The following is a 23,952-nucleotide window of genomic DNA, read 5'->3' on the forward strand; positions in this document are numbered from 1 at the left end:
GAAATTGGGTTAGGAGAAAATACACTGACAACATTATGGAAATGAGAATTGAGGAAATGATTGAATGATCTGAGAGGTCTAGATTCTGGGCACTAACTCATATAAACAAGGAAGAGGGATATCATGCTTGGTTCTGATCTTGATCTTAGGAACTGATGGACTTAGCTGCAGTCTAGAAGCAAGGCTTTACAATTGCTGTGTAGGAGTAGGGTTCCTGGCCCTGGCTATTGTCAGTGCACTGGGGATATTAGTGCTGGCCAGCAGTGAACAATGATGCTGGAGTCAAGTGAGTCTTCACTGGGGGAAGGCTTGGTGTTATATGTTGGCAGTCGGCCTAAGTGGGTCTGGCTAAATTTCTGCATTGTGTGGACATTCTCAAGGACTGGTCAGAATTTCCCATGCCTTTTGAATGGCTAGAATGGCTAGGGCCAAATACTCTTGAGACAGCCTGAGGGGTTTCCACCTCATCTGGTTGTGGTGATTGTTTTCTGGCATCTCCAGCAGTGTGTGGGTCAACGAACACAGGTTTAGCACTATGATAAAATATACCTTTAATTTTATATGCTGCAAAGCACAATTTTATGTTATATGATGAATAAAGTTTGGAAAGATTTTGTGTAGTACCTGGAACATAAATTTTGTTTGAGTTTGAAATCCAGCTGCATTACTTATTTAGAGTAGGACATGGAGAAAGTTACTATCTTTCCTCAGGTTCACTCTCCCTATCTTAAAATGAGAAAAAAAGAATAAATCTATAAGGATGATCTAAGAAATCTATAAATTTCTGTGTGTATACACATAAATACATACACACATTAGTTATGCATGCATAACCTTGTATAGTTTGTGATAAATATGGGACAAATATAAGTCTTATTTTGATACGATGCTATTCAGCGGTAATATTCAAACTACTTAACAATTAGTGAGGCAGAGGGAGAGAGGCTATCTGACTGATGAGAATGCCTATTGGCCAGTTTGTGGGGTTGAAGCATATCATGATGTGTATTGGTTCTGACACTAAGTACATTGAAATAGCAAGAACAGCAGACAGCAGTCCATTCTATCTTGGCCACATGGTCTTGTGACTTTACTCAAAATGATCTGGCTTCTCATTTCACCTACTGAATTAGTAATGATATAAAATGCAAGAGGCAGTTTTTTCTATTGACAGAGTCATTATTTCAAATGTATATCATAATAGTATTTAAACAGTATTTTTTAAAATGGTTTTATAAGTGAAGAAATAGTACTTTGCCTTCTACTAACAAGTTAGAATTACCTAAAACAAGTAATGATTAAAAGCAATTGTTTTTAATATCTTCTTTGGAGAGGTCAATATATATATATTTTAAGATTTTATTTATTTATTTGACAGAGAGACAGAAGAGAGGGAACACATGGGGCTCGATCCCAGGACCCTGGGATCATGACCTGAGCTCAAGGCAGATGCTAAATGATTGAGTTACCCAGGCACCCCAGGAGAGGTCATTATTTTGAAGAGGGGAATGACATTTATTTTTCTAAGGTCTATTTTTAAAATATACTTATTTCAATTTATAACAATTTAGTTTTTTTCAGTGGGTTAGTATTTGAACAGTGGGTCTGTCAAACTACTGTGTTATTAAACTGAGAACATAGTCCTTATTTAAAATTCAAATGTTATTGTGTCATGTTGTATTTATATTATATTAAAATAAAGAGTTTAGACAACTAAAAGAAAGCAAACAAACAACAAAAAAAACCTTGGCCTTCCATTTGCCCTATCTTATCCAAGGAAAGGCACTTAGACAATTGAATTCAAAGGTCAGTTTTAGACTTAGGTAACTCATTGGTTCTCCATAGCAGTTTGAGTATAAAAACAACACATGTCTATATTGTCCCTCAAAATATTGGAAGACTTTGACATCAGAGTTTCTCTCCAGACTCTGATAAAAATTTATTAAGATTTATCCAGAGCATTATTTAATCAGAACATGATTTTCATTTATATTGTTTGAATCATTTATCAGAAAGGCCATACACAGATAAGTTGGTTTATCCTTTTGTATATGAATCCTTAGAGTTTGTGGTCCCTGACCTTGAAATATAGGAAATTTTTGTCTCTACCGCCCAAACTAAGAAAGTATTTTTTTCTAGCATCTAGAATGTCACTCTAACTTTTGACTGAAACCATTTTTATTTGATATCATAATTCCAAAAAACTTTTTACATATGACATTATAATAAAACTGATTATTTGATGATATCTATCAGATTACTTCAAATAATTTATTGCCATGATTTCAACAATTTAGTCCATGAGGAATTAAAGAGAGCAAGTCTATGCCTCAGCTATTGAAAATCTATACTCAATAAATATTTGTTAAGTGAAGAAAGTTTTTAGCAACAGTTATCATTGTTTTTAAATCTTTTATTTAATTGTAAATACCCTTTAAAAAGCTATTTTATCCAAATTGTGGGGAAATCACAATATTAAATATGTAAAACCAAACCAATGTAAGTAACTTGCACTTCAACTCTTGCTATCACTTCTATCAAATGACAAGAACACTGTAAGGCTGTACTCCTTTGGCCTCCTTTGTGATTCTTACAAATTGTTACAAGATTGATTGCTCTGTAGTCTACCTAGATAAATAAAACCAATGGGCATGGAGAACCAAATTCACTGTTTCCTCTGTGACAAGCTTTTATTTGATATCACCTTAGCAAATATGTCTTGGGCATCTAATATTTGGTGGGCTTCATCTAGCTGCTAGGAATATGAATAAGAAATAGTTTGCATCTTTTAGGACCTTACAACCCACCAAGGGAGATAGACACACAAGCACAAGTGTGCGTCAAGCTTCAGTGTCATGTAGAAAAGTGGTAGAGTTATAATGTTATAATGTAAAACGGTAGACTGATGAGGAAATGATTTTTTCTGAAGAAGATAAGATAGTTGGGAGTAAAAACATAATTACAGAAAGCTGCAGGTATGAGGTCATGTTTCTGTTTGTTTTTGAAGCCTGAGAAAATCATTTTTCAGGTTGACTAGTAGAGGAAAACATTCTAGATCTAGGGAAAAGCATGGTCAAAGTCTGAAAAAAAGGCCTATGTGTGATAAATTTTAGCAATAATGACTCGCCAGCAACAGCTAAGGAATAAGACTTTGTGGGGACAGTGTGGAGGCAAGACTGTGGCCAGGTCATGGGGTTAGTGGAGCAGGTAGTGGATGAGGTAGGGAGGTGGGAGTAGTGGTGTTGCCTTTCATGCAATGGAAAGTAGAAAGCAAGCAGATGCTTTTATTCCAGAAGCTGTTCTCAGCTTTGTGATAATTCAGATTGCTATATATCTAGCTAATACATTATTTAGAGTTTATCTAGGTAAGGTATGTCAGAAAGTTGATTTTTCTTTCTCTTTTATTAATTAGTTTAGGGGCATTGGGAAACTGAATCTCAATCCAAAAGCAATTAGCAACATTTTATGAAATAAATATAAGCTAAGTTATTTTGGGGATGTATGACTTAATAATATTCCTTTGGAAAATAAAGACCCAAATATAAATACATATTTACTAATCTTTATCATCATCTTTATTTATTATTCATTATCTTAGACGTTAGATAAAATTATAATTCACTACTTATTTATGAACTATGTAATACAGTAACTTTAGGTCTTCTTTTTGAAGTAGAGTAAGATTGTTTTCTTGAAACTCTGAGATAATAACTTCTTGAGGGAATTACCTTTGAATTGCTTTTCCTTATTAATTCATATTGACTTTTACCATTGCTCTGATGTCCCATTAAATTTGAGGTAGATGTTATTATCTGATTAAATAATCCAGAGGACGAAGTAACATTTCATCATAATTCATAATCACCAAAGTACCTCAAAGTTTTTCTTAGGATGTATGTGTAAAATCACTTAAGTTTTAAGGAATGATTTTGAGGCCATACTCTGCACCATTCAACAAAGATTTATGTTCCCTAGGCAATGTTCTAGGTTCAGGACAAAACCACAGAGTCCCTGCTTTCATGAAGTTTATCTTCTAATGTGAAAACACTGTCTATAATCATGTAAACAAGTAAATGGGATAACTTCAGGTAATACTAAGTGCTATAGAGAAAATAGAGGCAGCAATGGCAAAAAGACTGACTTGGTGAAAGGAGGGTCCACTTCAGTGAGAATGGTTAGGAAGGGCTGTCTGAAGAGGGGACAACTGAGCTGATTCTAGACAAGGCAAACATGGGACAGTATGGGAAAAGAGAGGAGTGGGGAGTGTGATCTAAGCACATGGAATAGTGTGTGCCAAGTTCATGATCCAGAAAAACATTCTGGTCTATTTAGAGATCAGAATGAAGTCCAGTATTTCTGGAGAATTATGAGAGATGTGGATAATACTAGGTGATCAAATCAAGGGATGTCAGGATTTGGATTTTGGTCTGGTTGCAATCAGATGCCACTGAAGGGTTTTAAAACGACACTAAGAAGATATAAGAATGGACTATAAGGCATTAGCATAGAATTAGAGAACTCTTAGAGGCCACTAATGAGGTCTAGGTGATATAATTATCACTTACATTAGCAAGTAGCAATAGAGATGGTAAGAAATAGTAGGTAGTAGCTGGAATGTATTTTGGATGTATAATCAATAGAACTTTACTATTCAATGGAAAATGAGGTGAAAATCATCATAGATAAGGTCTAGGTAAGGACCCAAGCAGGTGGTAGTGTCATCAATCAAGATAGAAAGAATGAAAGAAAAGCACTTTGGAAGTGATATGGAATCAACAGTTTTCTTTTGATATGTTGAATTTATGATAGCTACTAGACATGTGAGCCAAAATAGGCAGATAGGGAAAAGTGAACTCACAAGAGCAATCAAGGTGTGACAATAAAAATTTGAAAATGGTGGGACATAATTTTTTATTAACATATAATGTATTATTTGCCTCAGAGGTATAGGTCTGTGAATCATTAGTATTACACAATTCACAACACTCACCCTAACACATACCCTCCCCAATGTCCATAACCCAGCCACCCTATCCCTCCCCTTCCACCCCCTAGCAACTCTTAGTTTGTTTCATGCAATTAAGAGTCTCTTAAGGTTTGTCTCACTCCCTGGTCCCTTCTTGTTTCATTTTTTCCCTCCCTATCCCTGCCAGACCCCCTGCCCTTCCTCTTAAATTCCTCATATCAGAGAGATCATATGATAATTGTTTTTCTCTGATTGGCTTATTTCACTTAGCATAATACCCTCTAGTTCCAGCCAAGTCATTGCAAATGACAAGATTTCATCTTTTTGATGGCTGCATACTATTCCATTGTGTGTGTGTGTGTGTGTGTGTGTGTGTGTGTGTGTGTGTGTATCTCGCATCTTCTTTATCCATTCATCTGTTGATGGACATCTAGGTTCTTTCCATAGTTTGGCTATTGTGGACATTGCTGTTATAAACATTCAGGTACATGTGTTCCTTCAGATCACTACATTTGTATCTTTACAGTAAATACCCAGGAGTGCAATTGCTGAGTTGTAGGGTATCTCAAATTTTCAACTTTTTGAGGAACCCCCATGCTGTGTTTCCAGAGTGGTTGCACCAGCTTGCATTCCCACCAATAGTGTAGGAAGGTTCCTTTTTCTCTGCATCCTCACTAATACCTGTGGTTTCATGACTGGTTAATTTTAGCCATTCTGACTGGTGTGAGATGGTATCTCACTGTAGTTTTGATTTGTATTTCCCTGATGCTGAGCGATGTTGAGCACTTTTTCAGGAGCATAGATTTTTTTAATGCTCTGGAGGTTAGATGAAATCTTCTAGAGACGGAATGTAGATGGAGAAAAGGAGAAGATATTTCTCTTGCCAGTTAAGATGGAAGTTGCTGTACAAGAATCATCCTATTTGGGGCTGAGATAAAAGAGTAAGTTTATACATTGGTACTTAGTTGAAGTGGAACAAACTGAAGAGGAAATGATATGGTAGGAGAGTATCAGGTTCTTGACAAGTTTTGGTATGTTTAGTTGTTCCAAGCACTTGGGGAAGGTTCCATTTGTCTTCTCTTTGTTGGTTTCTTCAAATTGACAATCTTATTTACTAGGTTCACATACCACATTTAGGTACATGGGACGTGGACCTTCTGAGAGATCAAGCACTTAGATTCTTATGTTTGTCTCCAGCAATCCCATCTCAGGTGTTGCCATGTCAAGTCCATGATTACCAGGGCTTTGCAATTTCAATCTTGGATTTCAGGCTCTTTGGTCCTGTTACACATATATTCTCTTATATCTTTCCTTGAAATAATCATTGAATTTATACTTTGAAGCTTTTTGAATGTTGATTCCAACCTCTAAATCAAATCTCAATGCAGAGCACCTCATTACATCATCATGTTCTTTAATCAATCAGTAGTGTTAACTTTCTGAGATGTAAGGAAGGATAATATCCACCACAGACACAACCCAAATCTTGGCTGCTCTTTTATCTTTTGTTGTGGTGGTAATGACAGTTTTCTTTTTTCATCACAGCAGATAACTTAAATAGTTAAAAAGAGGGGCCAGTATATGATGAAGTAAATGACAATGTCAGTAACGGAAAACGGTTTATATGTGCTTGGCAGAAGGGGTCAGTTGTAAGCATAAAGTCTATCAGTGACCCATTCTGTGTTTCCAAGAAGGGAGCATCATTAAAGTTTAGGCAGGGAACCTAAGATAAAGGTCTCTGTTTCTCTCTCTCTCTCTCTCTCTCTATATATATATATAGTCCTCAAAACCTTAATTAAACAATGGTCACTCCATACAGAAAATGTTGAAATTTAACAGTAAAGAGGCTTCTCAGGTGAATCCAATTGGTCAAAGGATGTTTGCAATCACTTAGAAAGAGAAATTAACATGGATTTAAGCCAGTGACAGAGGCACCTAGACGTTTAGCTCTTACACCTCCCTCTGTACCATCCTTGCATCCAGTCCCCAAGTCATAATGGTTTGCCTTCTAAATAATTCTCAGATCCATTCATTTTTATTTCTATATCCTCTTCCTCAATTCTAGCTATATGGATTGCTTCAATAACATTTTAATTGGATTCCTGTATTTAACCCTTTCTCTTTTTTTTTTTTTTTTAAAGATTTTATTTCTTTATCAGAGAGAGAGAGGGGGAGAGAGCGAGCACAGGCAGACAGAATGGCAGGCAGAGGCAGAGGGAGAAGCAGGCTCCCTGCCGAGCAAGGAGCCCGATGTGGGACTCGATCCCAGGACGCTGGGATCATGACCTGAGCCGAAGGCAGCTGCTTAACCAACTGAGCCACCCAGGCATCCCTAATCCTTTCTCTTTTCTTTCTTCCTTCTCCTCCCTCTTTCTTTCTTCCTTCAAGATTCTATTTATTTATTTGACAGAGAGAGAGAAACCAAGAAAGGGTATACAAGCAGGGGGAGTAGGAGAGGAAGAAGCAGACTTCCCTTTGAGCAGGGCCCCCGATGTGGAGCTCAATGTGGGGCTCCATCACAGGAGACTAGGCATGGAGACTAGGGAGTGGGGAAACATATTGACCAGAGGACAATGAGGGCATAGTGATGTTGTCTACAGAGCTCCTTCTTTGCCTCCCACACAGAAAGTATAGAAAAGGAGCTATTCCCTATAACCAATAAATATCTTTAATTTTTTAAAAGGTTTTATTTTTTTATTTGACAGGCAGAGATCACAAGTAGGCAGAGAGGCAGGCAGAGAGAGAGGTAGAAGCAGGCCCCCTGATGAGCAGAGAGCCCGATGCAGGGCTCTATCCCAGGATCCTGAGATCATGATCCAAGCCAAAGGCGAAGGCTTTAACCCACTAAGCCACCCAGGCGCCCCACCAATTAATATCTTTAAAGAAAATGAAACTCAATTTTTTTCTCAGTGCTATATTCCATAAACGTTAACAGGAAGGGAAACCCTTATTGTGCATGGTGGCTGGTTTAAATTCTGAATTTTAGTAGTATGCTTTTTTCAGGAATAGTTATAAACATTATATATAAGCAATTATAGATAGCTTATAATTTATTATTAAAGGGTGACAAATGGAGATATAAAAGAGAAAACCTATGTTTTCCTTTAAGATAATGAATTATTTGTTAAAATGATAAGATAAACCCACATTAGCAAAGAGAAAAAAAAAAAGCCACAAGAAGCAGCTCTGCAGAAAGATCACTCCAGCATTTTATAAATATCCAATGTTATTTTCCTTATTTCATTTTTAAGGCTTTTATTGTGTCTACCATGAAAGCTATTTTATTTTGTTGTACTTTAGAAGGAGACGAGAATGTGCTTAAGGGAATTTGATCCAATTAGTATTACATTACTGACCTTTAGTAAAGAACACACCGAATGAATTCAAGAGTAGGATTGAAATAGATAGGTTATACACTGCATATATTCTAAAGGATCAAAAGTGTAAAAAATTTTACTTTGTGATTATAAGCAAGTGCATTAGAAGGTTTTATAATCTGAATTGTTCATAGCTGTAGGACATCATTTCAATAAACTATTCTTAAGGGAGAAATATAGCCAAATGAAGCTGAACAATGTAACAAAATTAACAATATGCATTTGGTAACTACTTCCTTCTAAATGTGTTGATATCATCAAGTCTGATCTCTCCTTCTATCTGTAGAAGCAGCTAAATCCTAAAAGAGCAAATTTCTTCTACAGTTCTCCGGTTGGTGTTTTTAAAAAATTTGTGAAATTATTTTATAAATCACTTAGTAAGACATATCTTCATAGTCATTGTTACACTGCTATCTGGTATATTTTTTTAAAAATAAAATTTTAAGTGTAGATGTAAGCAAAAAAAAATCTGTCTGCAAAGTGGAGCAAATTAATTTCTCCTTCTTATTTTTCTCAGGTTCATGACAATTCAATTTTTATCACTTGGGAGTATTGTACTTGAATGAGGCCATGAAAAATAATTTTGAGTACCTAAAATAAAGCAGTTCTGGAATGAAGAGATGCAGAATTTAACAAAAGTGGACTTTATTTTACCTAGTAAATGTATTTCCAAAATTATATATGCAAATAGGGAACAATTTTCGCATGTAAGTGGTATCTAAACTTTTCTAAGTGAATGCTATTGCCAAGGGAATAATCATATTCATCCTCATTCCCACTAGCATGTCCAAATTAATCCCATAGTCAGTATCAGGAGATGTATCTACAGTAGCCCTTGCTTTACTCATAATCAGGTTGAAAAAATATCTTTGGCTGCTTTAACAATATCTTTGGCTGCTGGTTATTTGGGAACCAATCTCAGGGGGTAAGTCTTTGAAGCCCTTTTGTGTAGTGGCCTGTCTACACTCACTTCTGCTCCAGTGGCTTGAAAATCCAGCACTTACTTATTCCCTGGTGTTTTTGGATTTCATCATCCATGCTCTTAACATCTTTCCGTGTGTGCTGTAAACCCTGGAATCTACTACCCTACTCAATAACTTCACTTCAGCCATTCTCCCTTCTTTTTGCTTCCTTACCGTTGCTTCTTTACTGGATTATTAGCATCAACAAACATATATGTTACAGTTTTCCCCATTTTTAAAAAATATTTTATTTATTTATTTGAAGGGGGGAGAGAGAAAGAGCTCAACCGGGAAGAGTAGCAGAGGCAGAGGGAGAAGCAAGACCTCCTGCTGAGCAGGGAGCCTGACTTGGGACTCCCAAGACCTTGGGATCGTGACCTGAGCCAAAGGCAGAAGCTTAACCAAGTAAGCCACCCAGGCAATTTTCCCCATTTTTAAAACAAAACAAAACAAAACAAAACAAAACAAAAACAAAAAACCTCCTTTGACCTCACATTCTCTTCCTGCTGCTGCCCAATTCTTTGCTCTCCTCTTTAGCAAATCTATGTATTTCTTTTAAAGTATTCTTTGTTTTAGTAGGTACCACTTCATTACCTCCATTCTCAAACTTATTCCAGTTTTTCAGTCTTCAACTCTCTATGAAAACTGCTCTCACCAATAGGTCACCAATAACCTTCACAGTAATAAATCCCAATTCTGATCCTCATCTTTCTAGATTTGTCAGCAACATTTGAAGAAGTCTTTCTCTCTGTTTGAAACATTGTCTTGTCTTCTGGAATATCATTCTTGCTTACTTTCAATTATTTTTACCTAGGTCTGATTCATCTTCCCCACAGCTAACCCCGACATGTTCCAAGTTCAGTTCTAAGCCATCTTCTTTTCTGTAACTGCAAAGCCTCTCCTTCCTTCTCAGGGTGTTAATCTCATTTATATGCTGATGGCTCTCCCATGGCATTCTCAGCCCTGACTTTTCTCCTAATTTTGAAGGAGCAGGAGGCTGGCTGAGGACAAAGCAAAGGCTGGCGCCTTGCACCCCCCCTTCACCCGCTCCCCTCCATATGTGTGGCATTCCTCAGGCACCCCTGACTGCCATAAAACGATAAATGGTTAACTTGCAGAGATCACAGTCCTGCAAGGTAGGAGTCTCCCTTGGTTTGCAAATGTCCTTGAGATTTACAACCAAGAAGTTACCTTATCAATAGCCCTAATGTCACCCTCCCCTCCGTGAAAAACGGAAGGAGGCAGAGGTAGAAGGAAAAGTAAATGAAGTTAAATTTCTTCTGAACCTGAATCTCATTGACAAGGATGCTTGATGGCAGGAATGTGACATTCCACCAGGAGACTCCCAATTGTCTTCACTTGATAGTAACCAGGCCTTCAATATCCTGATAGTGCTTTTTTCACATGCGTGGGCTAACCGGCCAGTTCTGCTTCTGTAAGATTGCTTTGTCTGCTTTCGCGGGCGGGGGGCAGGGGGGTGTCCCCTGACCCAATTCACTGATGCCAAGTATGCCTGTTCAAACTGTCAATCAATCAGCTCAGCCCCACCCGAAACTTGTTTGTACCTGTCTATAAAAACCCTGCACCGACCCAGCTCTGGACCTCTCGGCGTTATCGGCAACGAGCGGCGCAGAGGTCCAGGTTCGAACCTGCAATAAATGACCCTTGCTGATTGGCTTTGACTCACATCTCTGGTGGTCTTTTAAGGTGGGGGTAATACTCTATTGGCATTTCAATTTATATATTTGTGCCCACAAATTCCAACTTGATATCTCCTTTAGGATACATACAAATTATCACAGATTAGTGTATTTTAAGACAAAGTTTTGATAATTCCCTTTTGAATCTTCCTTATACTAACACAATGGCTTTAAACCGGAGGTCATTTCATTCCCAAAGAAGACATTTGACAAAGACTGGAAATATTTTTGGATGTTCCAATAGGGGATGCATGCCAATGGCATTTACAATGCTCGGATGGTCACCTACAACAAAGAGTTATCTTACTTTAAGTGTATGCCTTCATTTTGTTTCCCTTTTATTTTCACACTCAACCTTTAGCACACCTTATCAACTCCACTTTCAGAAAACATGTGCAATTTCTCCTCAGTTCCCATGCTATTTCTCCAGTCTGCACAACTATCACCTTTTACCCAGAATAACTCAACTCCTGCACTAGTTCATCTCTTCTGCTAATAGAGATGAAATTCTACACATCAGCTATAATGGTCTTTTTAAAACAAAATTAGAGAACTTCAAAGACTTCCCTGCCTCAGAATAAAATCCAAAGCTTTTACTTCTATTTGTAATCTATTTATATTTGTTTTCATTTATCTGTCTCACTCTGCTAAAGATAATCCCTAAAAGAGCAGTCCATTTTTTTTTAATTGCAGAATTCCAGAGCCTAGAAGAGTATGGTGTACATAGTAGGTTCCTAATACATATTTATGAATTGAACGAATGACCACAAATTTAGTCTTGATGACCCAGCCAGCTAGTAAGGATCTTTTAATTACCACTGTGTGGACAATATTAACTGCAGGGTAGGTCATGATGTTATATCAGAATATACATTTTTTTAAGGAGGCTCTATGCCTGACATGAAGCTCCAACCGGAGATCAAGAGTCACGTGCTCTACCAACTAAGGCAGCCAAGTGTCCCCAGAATTTACATTTAAAATGTCCTTTCTTAGCCAAATAGAATGTTTGTAGTCCTGATGTGGGGTTTTAGAATATAGGTGAGGTTCAGTGGGGTGGAGTCCAGAGCCATGACCAAGAAAGAATTCTTGAGACATCTTTGGTGCAAAATGGTGGTTTATTAAAGCATGGGGACCTGTGGAGAGAAAGAGCTGCTGTCCTGGGGTTGTAAAGGGTGACTGATTATATACTATGAGATCCGGTGAGGTCAGGAAAAAAGGAGGTTTAAAAAGGATGTTTATATGTTAAAGAACGCTCATAGGAAAGAGTTCTTGCCATTGTCAAGTTAAGGTTAGGTTTTCCCTCTAGCAAGGCATTAACATGAAGATAGTTGGGAACTTCCTGGAGGAACTTTACAATCTGGCCACTTCAAGTACCTGTCAGTGGGCTGCATATTATAAGGACTTAAATTTTATCTACATTTCCTTCTGGAAGCCATTGCTAAGGCTTTTGTAAGTAAACTAAGGGAGACTCAGGTCTTGTAGGATTATGGTCTCTACAAGTTAACTATTTGTTTTTCCTTTCCTTAGCTTTAGGGCAGCCAGGAGGGCATGAGAAATGTCACATATATCCCATCTGGGGTAGGGGGTGTTGTGGAGTGTCAGCTTCTGTTTTGTCCTCAGCTTGCCTTCTTTTTCCTCATCAGTCCTATGTTAGTCCTCCAAGAAAAGAAATTATGAGTGGTTTATGAAATCAAATTCCCATTTCCCTTTCCAATATATTGAATTAGGTCCAAATTTTTTCCTATCTGAACTACTACAAGATCCCTTCACCCACCATAAGGTCCCATCTTTTCTTATTCAGATTCACCTTTCCCTGCATAAAAATTATTTAAAGGTAACTCATTGTTTACCGAATTAAGGAAAAGTTTTTATCTTCTTGGTATTTATGTCATTGACAGTATATGTTCAAATTATTTTTCCAGTTTTAGTTTTAACTATTCCTTCATACAGATTCTAAATTTCAGTCACTGAGCAACTCTACATTGGCTTTTTAGTCCATGTTTTTGAGACTCCCTGCTTTCATTTACCTTGTACTAGGTGGAATGATAGGATTCCTTTCTCATTTGCCACAACATCCCACACTTTGATATTGTACTCAGTCCTTGAAGCCCATCTCAAATAGCACTCTCCCTCATAAACACCCTCCTCTCTACCCTGAAAGTAATTTCTCTTTCCCTTGAGTGCCATTGAGCTCTGTTAGTACATATTGCATGCTCTTATCTTCCTTTACCAAGTGTTAAAATTATTTATATATTTGTCTTTTCTCTCCTCTTAGATGAAAAATTCTTAAGGAAAATGATGAATTAAAAAAATTACAACTTTTGTAAAATTTACCACTATATACTTAGACTCAGTATAACCTTATAAAATGTGTGCAAGCTTTGTGTTTTCAATAGCATTTAAGTTCCTTGAGGTCTACAACTGTGTCTATTTTCTGTGGGGCATTTTACATTATATAAAATAATTTTGACTACCACCTTTCTTAGATCCATAATAAAAGCTTAAAAGTAGTTATTGAACAAAATTTCATCCAAAAGATTTTAAATGTATGATTAAGATAATAGTGTTACAAATATATGTTCTTAAATTTATGCTGAAGTAAATTTTGAGCTTTATTTTTAAAGAAAGACCTACCAAATACATGAGCTTACTGTCTTTACCTTTGAAAACAATTTAAAATAACATTGCTATCTTTGATGGTATTAGTTTTCCTTGTAATATAGCCAAACAAAACTCCTTCCTGGACTCAAAAGTTATCATTATCCTGATGAATATATAGAGATTTTATCCTTCTCATTTCTTTCATTTTCCTTTCCCTGCTGAGATAACTTCTACATGTTTTTAAGAACAGTGTAAACTGTTTCCTGCAGGAAACTTCTCCTGACCTTCCCAGTGTAATTCTGATTGAAGACTTTTCCTACCTTGTAATTACAATAATCATAAAATACTGTTTTCTAATTTTTCTTTGTATCAGATCATCATTGAATTTCTTACATAACTAACAAAGTTAGCACATTACAAAACCAGCAGAAGTCACTGCTTGAATATATTTTAATCACCTTGATTATATATTTAATCACCTGGGTGGCTCAGTTGATTAAGTCTCAGGTCAGGATCTCATGGGTGGTGAGATGGAGACTGCTAGGGGCTCTGTGCTGTGGGGGTGGGGAGGAGACTTCTTAAACATTCTCCTCCTCTGCTCCTCCCTTCACATATGCTATATTAGTGTTTTTCTTTCTCAAATAAATAAATCCTAAAACAAAAACAAAAACCCACAAAAAACCCCCCCAAAACAAAAATACCCTGTGTATTTGAACCGATTACCTGTTCAGAAGTGGAGTAATCATTATACCAGTCTCAAGGTTTCATTCCTGCCTGAGGGGTCTGGCCCCAAAACACATACCCTTATTCTGATATCATCAATCTTTCTCTTTACTGAATATTCTCTCCTGGTATACATATGCCAAGTCTCACCTATTTTAAACAACATACTACTTTTATACATAATTGCCTAATTGTAACCCTACTGTTCTTTCCTGCTTTCCCTTCTTTTCACAGCCAAACTTTCCAAAAAAGTAGTTAAATTTTCCTGTTCCCTGACCCTAATGCTCCTCAAACCAAGAAATTCTGACTTTGGTCTCTGTGATGATTAATCTTATTTGTCAATCTAGTTAACCCTTATGTAAAGGTATTATTTTTAAAGATCAGACTAACATTTGAATAGTAGACTTTGGGTAAAGTAGATAACCCTCCATAATATAGATGTGTATCCAATCATTTGATGACCCTCATTTAAAAAAAAAAAAAATGACTAACCTCCTATTGGTGGCGGTGGGTCGGGGGGATCTCTGCCAGCAGACTGCCTTCAAACTCAAACTGCAACTCCTCCTTGGGTCCCCAGTTTACTTGCCTATCCTGCAGATTACTTGCTAGCCTCTAAAATTGTGTGAACCCATTCCTTAAAATACATCTCTCTAGACAGATTATAAACAGACAAGTAGACACAAAGATATGGATATACATACATGCACGTCCTATTGGTTCTCTTTTTCTGGTGAATCCTGACTCACACAGTCCTACATTACCTCTCAAATGGCTCTACTCTGCTTACCAGTGACCTCCTCTCTACCCAGTCCTTTCTTACTATTTTAAACTTTTCCTACTATTTAAGTATTTTCAGACTCTGTTATCTTTTACTTCCCACGATTTTCATCAAGTCTCATAACTTCAAGTGCTACATACATATGGACAATTCCAAGATTCATTTGAGATCTCTTTCCTCAAACATATATATCACTTTATATGCTTTGGTGTAAAAAATCGAGCTCCTAATCTTTCTCTTCATTGTATCCTTTCTGTTTAAAGAAATGCTCTCAACATTTACTTCAAAATTGCAGTGGAAAACCTGTTAGTCACCCATAATTCTTCATCAATGTCTACCTCCAAACAGATACCAAATTCACTCAAGTATGTGTATGCGAGAGTGTGTGTGTGCATGTATGTGTGTTAGGAGAATTCTAGGTTTGTAGTTGTTTTTTCTCATTACTCTAAAGATATCATTCCATTATTTTCTGGCTTCCATTATTTCTGTCGAGAGGTAAAATTTTATTCCTATTATTTCTATTGAAAATAATTCAACAATTCTCAGGCTACTTTGAAGATTTTTTTTTTTTTTTTTTTTTTTGCCTTTGGTTTAAAGCAGTTTTCCTCAGATTCTCTTAAGTATAGTCTCTCTTCTGAACAAAACTACTGTCACATTGTCTGTCCCATTCTCTCTCTTTCTACAACCTATTAATATAGGTCTTATACATTTTAATGAAATCCCATATATACGTTTTATAGCCTCTTTCTTACATATCATAACTGTTTCCTTTTCATGTTTCAGCTTGATTATAGTCTATTGACCTGTATTTTAATTTATTATTTCCTGACTAGAAAGTTGTTATACCCATCTGCTGAATCCTTAATTTTTGTGATAGTATTCTTGTTGGTTTAGAATTTATTGCATCTTGATTCCAGGTTTCTGATGACATTTTCCATTTTATTCTCTCATTACTTGAAAATATTAATCACATTCATTGTTAAGGTTGTGTCTGATGATTCTAAGTATTTATCCCTTGTGATCCTTGTTTTGTTGTCTCATCTTCTCCCTTGTTTTTCTTACATTGGTTTTCCTGATAGATCTTAATTGACTACTAGCAACTGTGTGTGAAAAATTAGGGTTTCTGGATGATTTACAAATGATTTTCTTTGAAACCTGGTAGAAAGATAGGGTAGATTACATTAATCCAACATGAAGCTGAAGTGATTAAATTCTGGGCAGTTTGTTTTTGTGTAGATTGATCTATTTCCAGTTTTCCCTTGCTTCCATAGTACTTTTTTTTTTTTTTTTTTCACAGTGACCCTACTGATAGTTCAAGCCCACTGCCCTCAGGAATCTCTTGAATTAAATTTTTACTTTTAACAAATTGGAAGAGTGGTGTTAGATGTTTTTCAGAATAGTAAGTTAAGAATGGCAGTAATGATTATGAATGCCTTCTTTGAAGACAGCCATGAAAATAAGGAGTAAAAAATCAAATAGGGGCACTAAATCAAAAGGTTTTTATTTTCTCCTGAGACTAAGTAGGATTATGGGGTGCTGTGAGCAGAAGGCAAAGGACTGAGGGGACACTTTGATGGAAAATTTAAATACATGTTAAAGATAAAGATGATAACTTTTATATCCAGATTTTGGACTACCACTATATTTCCCCAGACACCTCTTGAGAATTTTGATTACCAGAACAGTCCCAGGAAAACAAATCTTCTACATTGCATTATTTCAGAAGTAGTACAGCGATATCTCTGGGTCTTGTAGAGCAAACGACAGCTGGTTTATAAGGTATTTCTTTTTTTAGACATGAGCCTATTATTCTGTTTTCTTTCACAAAGACGTGTGTGTGTGTATGTGTGTGTGTGTGTGTGTGTGTGTGTGTGTGTGTGTTTCATCTGCTTAGGATGGAAAGAAAGCTAAACATATGAGAAAAAAGATACTATTAGACATGGCTTTATCAGTATATAGTATCTATATTGTAGGATTTCAGGGATACTAAGAAAGTTTCTCTGCCCAAAAATACTACATAAGCACTCGTGATAATGCTAACTTGCACTTTTGGAAATGTTTTTCTATGGGAATTGAAGATTCTTTTGGTCAGCAGGAATCTTTATAATACTCCTGGGGGAGGTTACTACTGAACAGTTGACATTTTAAGGAAAATTATCTTACTTTCTCAATTAGTGACAGTAAAGAGAGCCTGTTCTGGGACTAGAGAGAAATATGCTTTAGGTAGAGAGTGGAATTATTAGGAAAGAGAGGAAAGTAGCAAAGATAACTTGATCTATTTCACAATTTTGCTTAGGGCTGGCTCTGAAGGATGGTCTCCTATTGACACACTGTAATTTTTCAGCCTTAAAGTACAGTTCTGGAGAGAGGACCATCATACATCTAAGAAAACACCACCTCTGTATTTACACAACAGAGGTAGAGGGCAGGTCTTGTCCTGTCTTCTGTCAGAGTTTGGACTCATCTGATTCTCCAATCACACTTACAGAAGGGGTGAGTCCCTGGTAAAGACCAGGGTGCCAAAAACCTTGCCATGTTTTCTACATTTTATATTGAAAAAAGAATATAAATAGTAAAGTGATCATGACAGACAACACTCTTCTTATATCCAGTAAATACAATCTCTTCTGTAATTTACTTAATATTTTTCTCAGATTTGATTTTAAATTGTCTCAGCTTCTTTACATGATCTCACCTTAAAAGTTAAAGTCTTAGTGATTTCCATAAAATTTTTAATGTGGTAAGCTGTATATAATAATACATAACTAGAGATAATTAAAATACCTAGAATATATAAACCAAGAAATTTTCTTCTATGAAAGCATAGAATATGTCATACTGTGTCCTTCAGCAAACACTGGACTACAATAGAATATATTTAAAATATTTTGTTCTTCATCCTTCATATGTTTAGAAGATTAACATTTTCCTTAAAATATGTGTTGCCCTTAACTGCTCTTTATGGCTTACTTAGCTAAATTTGATTAGTAATTGAAGCAGTGTATACAAGTAATTGGAGTTTTTGGATGTAGCTACAACCAAACTTCTCCATGACTGTTTCCCTCATTTTATTTAGCACAATAGGCCAGACACTGTGACCAACACTTTATATATTTTATTGACATATTATTTTATTGATGGAATAATCCTACAGAATAGGTCCTATATCACCTATTTTAGGTGAGGAAATGAGTCCCAGAGAATTTGAGTAAATTGCCCAAAGTCAAACAAATAACCAAAAGCAGAGTGAAATGTCTATTCTAGATTTGTCTAATTCCAAAGTTCGTTCTCTTAACTACATTATTCTTTAGATAGAACTTAAATGAGTGTCAGATAATTTCCTTTTATTTACTTGTAAAGAGTTTTCTTCTCATCACACAGAATAATCTGGAAATAATGTGAAAAGTCTTCTCTCAGAAACATAAAGCAATGACAAGACTGTATTAAAACGGGTGCGGAGGAGTCAAGATGGCAGAGGAGACAAGAATGTATTAAAACAGGGGGGGAGGAGTCAAGATGGCAGAGGATGGCAGACATCAGGTAACAGGAGATCAGCTAGATAACTTATCAGACCATTCTGAACACCTACAAATCCAACAGAAGATCAAAGGGAGGAAGAGTTGCAATTCTGGAAACAAAATCGACCGCTTTCTGAATTGTATGACCTGCAGAGAAGTGAATCCAAAGCAAAGGGAAGATAGACTGTGGTGGGAGGGGCTGTCTCCTGGTAAGCGGAAAATCAGCAAGAAATCCTGCCCAGACAATGCTCACTTATCAAGGAGAACAACAGAATTCAAGAAGAGGAAAAAGCAAAGCATGGAATTCATAGCTTTCTTTCCATGATTCTTTAGTTTTGGAAAGTTAATTTTTTTTAATTTTATTTTTTTCTTATTCTAATTTTTAAAAAGTTTTACTCTTTCCTCTTTTAATGTTTTTTAACTAGTTTATATTAAGAATGCCTTTCATTAAAAAAATCTTTTTGAACCTTCATTATTAAAGTCATATTTTATCCTTCATTGTATCTAACTTTAGGGTTTTTTCTTCTATAAAATTTTGGAATACAACTTCTTCTAATAGGTCAAAATATACCTTAAATCTAGCACAGGGCTTTGTTCTAGTCTACAGCCTGAGCAAATTCTCTCCACTTTCTTTTTCTTTCTTTTCCTGACCAACTTATCTTATCAACTCCTTCTTTAGAATTTTTTAAAAAAATTTTTATCTTTACAGTCATATTCCATCCCTTCATCATGTTTACCCTTTTGTGTGTGTGTGTGTGTGTGTGTGTGTGTGTGTGTGTAGTTTTTCTTTCTTTAAAATTTTGGGAGGTAGTTTCTTCTAAGAGACCAAAGTCCTCCCAAAATTAAGTGGGTGGCTCTGTTCCATTCACCAGTCTAAAACCTGTATTTCCTTTGTTTAAATTTTTTAAATTTTTTAAATTTTTTAAAAAGATTTTATTTATTTATTTAACAGTCAGAGATCACAAGTAGGCAGAGAGGCAGGCAGAGAGAGAGAGGAGGAAGCAGGCTCCCTGCTGAGCAGAGAGCCCGATGCGGGGCTCGATCCCAGTACCCTGGGATCATGACCTGAGCCAAAGGCAGAGGCTTTAACCCACTGAGCCACCCAGGCGCCCCCCTATATTTCCTTTTTTAAAATTTTTTGGAACTTCTTTTTACCCACTTTCTTCCCTCCATGATTTGGGGTCTCTTCTGATTTGGGTAATGCACATTTTTCAGGGGTCTTTGTCAGCCTTTTAGTATTTTTTTTTCTCTCCCATATATTCTTATCTGGATAAAATGACAAGGTGGAAAAACTCACCACGAAAATAAAAAAAAGAACAAGAGACAGTACGGAAGGCTAGGGACCTAATCAATATGGACATTGGTAATATGTCAGATCAAGAGTTCAGAATGATGATTCTCAAGGTGCTAGCTGGGCTCGAAAAAGGCATGGAAGATATTAGAGAAACCCTATCGGGAGACCAAATGACAAAGAATAAAGAAGCCGAGCAAAAGAGAGATAAACAACTACTGGACCATGAGGGAAGAATTCAAGAGATAAGTGATACCATAAGATGAAACAACATTAGAATAATTGGGATTCTAGAAGAAGAAGAAAGAGAGAGGGGAGCAGAAGGTATATTGGAACAAATTATTGTAGACAATTTCCCTAATATGGCAAAGGGAAAAAGCACCAAAATCCAGGAGGCACAGAGAACCCCCCTCAAAATCAATAAGAATAGGTCCGCACCCCGTCATCAAATAGTAAAAAGTACAAGTCTTAGTGACAAAGAGAAAATCCTGAAAGCAGCCTGGGACAAGAAGTCTGCAACACACAATGGTAAAAATATTAGATTGGCAGCAGACTTATCCACAGACACCTGGCAGGCCAGAAAGAACTGGCATGATATATTCAGAGCACTAAATGAGAAAAACATGCAGCCAAGAATACTATATCCAGCTAGGCTATCACTGAAAATAGGAGAGATAAAAAGCTTCCAGGACAAACAAAAACTAAAAGAATTTGAAAACACCAAACCAGCTCTATAGGAAATATTGAAAGGGGTCCTCTAAGCAAAGAGAGAGCCTAAAAGTACTAGGCCAGAAAGGAACAGAGACAATATACAGTAACAGTCACCTTATAGGCACTACATTGGCACTAAATTCATATCTCTCAATAGTTACCCTGAATGTAAATGGGTTAAATGCCCCAATCAAAAGACACAGGGTATCAGATTGGATAAAAAAACAAAACCCATCAATATGCTGTCTACAAGAAACTCATTTTAGACCCGAAGACACCTCCAGATTTAAAGTGAGGGGGTGGAAAACAATTTACCATACTAATGGACATGAAAAGAAAGCTGAGGTGGCAATCTTTATATCAGATCAATTAGATTTTAAGCCAAAGACTCTAATAAGAGATGAGGAAAGACACTATATCATACTCAAAGGGTCTGTCCAACAAGAAGATCTAACAATTTTAAATATCTATGCCCCTAACATGAGAACAGCCAACTATATAAACCAATTAATAACAAAAATCAAAGAAATGCACTCAAAATAATACAATAATAGTAGTGGACTTAGTATCAGGATATAAAATCAATGCACAGAAATCAGTTGCATTTCTATACAGCAACAGCAAGACAGAAGAAAGAGAAATTAAGGAGTCAATCCCATTTACAACTGCACCCAAAACCATAAGATACCTAGGAATAAACCTAACCAAAGAGGCAAGGAATCTGTACTCAGAAAACAATAAAGTACTCGTGAAAGAAATTGAGGAAGACACAAAGAAATGGAAAAATGTTTCATGCTCATGGATTGGAAGAACAAATATTGTGAAAATGACTATGCTATCTAAAGCAATCTACACATTTAATGCAATCCCTATCAAAATACCATCCATTTTTTTCAAAGAAATGGAACAAATAATCCTAATATTTATATGGAACCAGAAAATACTTCGAATAGCCAGAGAAATGTTGAAAAAGAAAGCCAAAATTAGTGGCATCATACTTCCAGACTTCAAGCTCTATTACAAAGTTGTAATCATCAAGACAGTATGGTACTGGCACAAAAAAAGACACATAGATCAATGGAACAAAATAGAAAGCCCAGAAATAGACTCTCAACTCTATGGTCAACTAATCTTCGACAAAGTAGGAAAGAATGTCCAATGGAAAAAAAGTCTCTTCAACAAATGGTGTTGGGATAATTGGACACCCACATGCAGAAAAATGAAACTGGACCATTTCCTTACACCACACACAAAAATAGACTCAAAATGGATGAAGAACCTCAGTGTGAGAAAGGAATCCATCAAAATCCTTGAGGAGAATACAGGCAGCAACCTATTCAACCTCTGCCACAGCAATATCTTCCTAGAAACGTCACCAAAGGCAAGGGAAGCAAGGGCAAAAATGAACTATTGGGACTTCATCAAGATCAAAAGGTTCTGCACAGCAAAGGAAACAGTAACAAAAGCAAAACACAACTGACAGAATGGGAAAAGATATTTGCAAATGACATATCAGATAAAGGGCAAGTATACAAAATCTACAAAGAACTTATCACACTCATCACCCAAAGAATAATCCAATCAAGAAATGGGCAGAGGACATGAATAGACATTTCTCCAAAGAAGACATCCAGATGGCCAACAGACGCATGAAAAAGTGCTCCACATCATTCAGCATCCGGGAAATACAAATCAAAACCACAATGAGATACCACCTCACACCAGTCAAAATGGCTAAAATTAAAAAGTCATGGAATGACGGATGCTGGCAAGGATTCAGAGAGAGGGGAACCTTCTGATACTGTTAGTGGGAATGCAGGTTGGTGCAATCATTCTGGTAAACAGTATGGAGGTTCCTCAAAAAGTTGAAAATAGAGCTACCCTACGACACAGCAATCACACTACTGGGTATTTACTGTAAAGATACAAATGTAGTGATCCAAAGGGGCATGTGCACCTGAATGTTTATAGCAGTGATGTCCACAATAGCCAAACTATGGAAAGAACCTAGAAGTCCATCAACAGATGAATGGATAAAGAAGATATGGTGTATATATATACAATGGAATACTGTGCAGCCATCAAATGAAATGAAATCTTGCCATTTGTGATGACGTGGATGGAACTAGAGGGTATTATGTTTAATGAAATAAGTTAGAGAAAGTATGATCTTCCTGATACAAGGATATTGAGAGGCATCATGGGGTGTTTGGGAGGTAGGAAAGGAATAAATAAAACAAGATGGAATCAGGAGGGAGACAAACCATAAGAGACTCTTAATCTCAGAAAACAAACTGAGCGTTGCCAGGGGATACCGGGTAGGGGGAGGGTGGTTGGGTTATGGACATTGGGGAATGTATGTGTTGTGGTGAGTGCTATGAAGGGTAAACCTGGCGATTCACAGACCTGTACCCCTGGGGCTAATAACACATTATATGTTAATAAAAAACAAAACAAAACAAAACAAAAAAGAAATTAAACCAATTAAATAAGGGGAAAAAAAAGAATGTATTAAAACATATTTTCTTAACCAGAAGGTTTTTGTTTGTGTAGCAGAATGAACTAAGATTCATACTTATTCATTTAGAAAAATAAAAGTCACTGAAGTAAAGAGTAACTTTGTAAAGTGGTGTTTTTACCAAGTGAAAATCCTCTTCAGCATGCTTAGTTATTTCTACTTAATTTTCTAAGAAAAGTAATTTCATGAATTTAGTGCTCTATAATTAATGGCCAACATTTTTCTCAAGGTGCTAATTTTTCATTAATGAGCAATTGCTCTGCTTGACTTGCTTTATAAACTGAAGTATATTCTTTTAAACAATTAGGTAAAATATCTAATTGCAGTCCTACCAGAAGGTAACACTAGGCATCTCTCATAATGATCCATAATTTTTGTACTAATCACCAAGGGTCATATTATACATATCTTCTACTCACTAGGCAAAATCTATACTCATAGGTGGCATTTTGTTTCTAAGCACTCTTTTTGCAAATTAATAGATTTTTCATTGTGGAATTTAATGGAATAAGGTTGATTCTCATATGTTTTTACACACTAAAAACCATTTCAGACAATTTTTTGAAAATATTTCTATATTATGTTCAAGCTTTAGAAAGCATAAACCACAGACAGCTACAAGCATATCTGCTATATTAGAACACAAAGCTAAAATAATTTCCTGATTTAATGTTTCCTTCCAGATGGAATTACTACACTGCCTCTCTTTAACATTTTCATTGAGTATGGCTGAAATTAATAGTGACCAGATCAGAATCCCAGAGTAAGAAGGATTATAAGAATCTTCAGCTTCATGCTCTAGTCCAT

This window comes from Mustela nigripes, chromosome 5, assembly GCF_022355385.1.
Source record: "Mustela nigripes isolate SB6536 chromosome 5, MUSNIG.SB6536, whole genome shotgun sequence".
Taxonomy (NCBI): Eukaryota; Metazoa; Chordata; class Mammalia; order Carnivora; family Mustelidae; genus Mustela; species Mustela nigripes.